The sequence below is a fragment of the Rattus norvegicus genome, chromosome Y (genome assembly GCF_021556685.1).
Source record: "Rattus norvegicus strain SHRSP/BbbUtx chromosome Y, alternate assembly SHRSP_T2T, whole genome shotgun sequence".
NCBI lineage: Eukaryota > Metazoa > Chordata > Mammalia > Rodentia > Muridae > Rattus > Rattus norvegicus.
Genome location: NC_141555.1, coordinates 66,132,930 through 66,134,169, shown reverse-complemented (window position 1 = coordinate 66,134,169; position 1,240 = coordinate 66,132,930). Strand labels below are relative to the sequence as shown.

The window sequence follows — 1,240 nt, the reverse complement described above, 5'->3', positions numbered from 1 at the left end:
ACTTTTCTGGCTTCCTCTTGATGTTCCATCCATCAAAGTCCATCTCCTCCACCAAAGTGTTCACACACAACACGTCACATCGCACATTTTAATTTTTAGAGCAAAAACATATTCCACTGGAAAAGATACTGGAGTTGTCAAAGGCCCTTGGATATCTGAAACACAGAAAAACAAACATTTTCCCCCCAATACTATAAATTACCCATCTATGTCCCCCACACTTTGTGAATTTCATGGAACTTTTCCACCAGATTATAGACGTAGATGTGGACGTCGCCATCAAACTTGATGAAGTACACGGGAGGCTTGGCTAGAACTTGGTAAATGACTTTGCCGATCTTTTTGGACCCGTCGCTTCTGGTGTACTACACATATTGACCTGTTAAGATGTCGCTGTCAAGGGGCTGGGGATTTAGCTCAGTGGTAGAGCGCTTACCTAGGAAGCACAAGGCCCTGGGTTCGGTCCCCAGCTCCGAAAAAAAAAAAAAAGAACCAAAAAAAAAAAAAAAAAGATGTCGCTGTCAACTTCTGACTTCACCTCTGCTGGAGGAATCTCTGGAATGATACGGAGGTTACCATCTGCGTGATCATCCAGTAGCTGGTAGATGTATACGACTGGATCTTTCTCGTAGGTGATGTAAAACCAGTCCTTCATGATTGGCACCTGGGCTAGGATCATCCCCCTCCAGATGTCCTTAGAGCCATGTTTGCCCTCAAATTTATGCTCCACAACTCGGCCAACCATGGCACTTGCGAGATGGGCATCTTTCACTTGAGGAAAAAATACTTTGTGAGGCAAGACCTTAAGCTTTAAAATCTTCACATCGCTGTGAAGTTCAAGTGTGTAGACACAGTCAATTCCGTCATACTTGACCAGATAGAGAGAGGGGTTTGTTGGCAGTTGATCTAGAATGATGGCCTTCCATTGGGTGTAGGGATCATCACCTTCCTTTCATCCGTAGGAAATTCTGCATCCCACAATATTCCCCGGGACTGGGGAGAAGTTCTACTCCTCCTCTGAGACATCCTCTTCTTCATGGCTGTAGACCTCACAAACTCACACACATGCACACACACATGCACACACAAATACACACACACAAACATACACATATACACACTCAAACACACAACTACAGAGAGAGAGAGAGAGAGAGAGAGAGAGAGAGAGAGAGGAGACAGAGAGACAGAGAGAGAGTCACAGAGAGAGACAGAGAGCCCATGAGAAAACTTGTAATAT

General features: G+C 44.7%; 1 pseudogene; it reads right to left on the bottom strand.

Moving 5' to 3' along the window:
* Positions 1-206: 206 nt before the first annotated feature.
* Positions 207-1,038, bottom strand: LOC147998069 (Y-linked testis-specific protein 1-like; annotated as a pseudogene).
* Between the last annotated feature and the right edge of the window lie 202 nt (positions 1,039-1,240).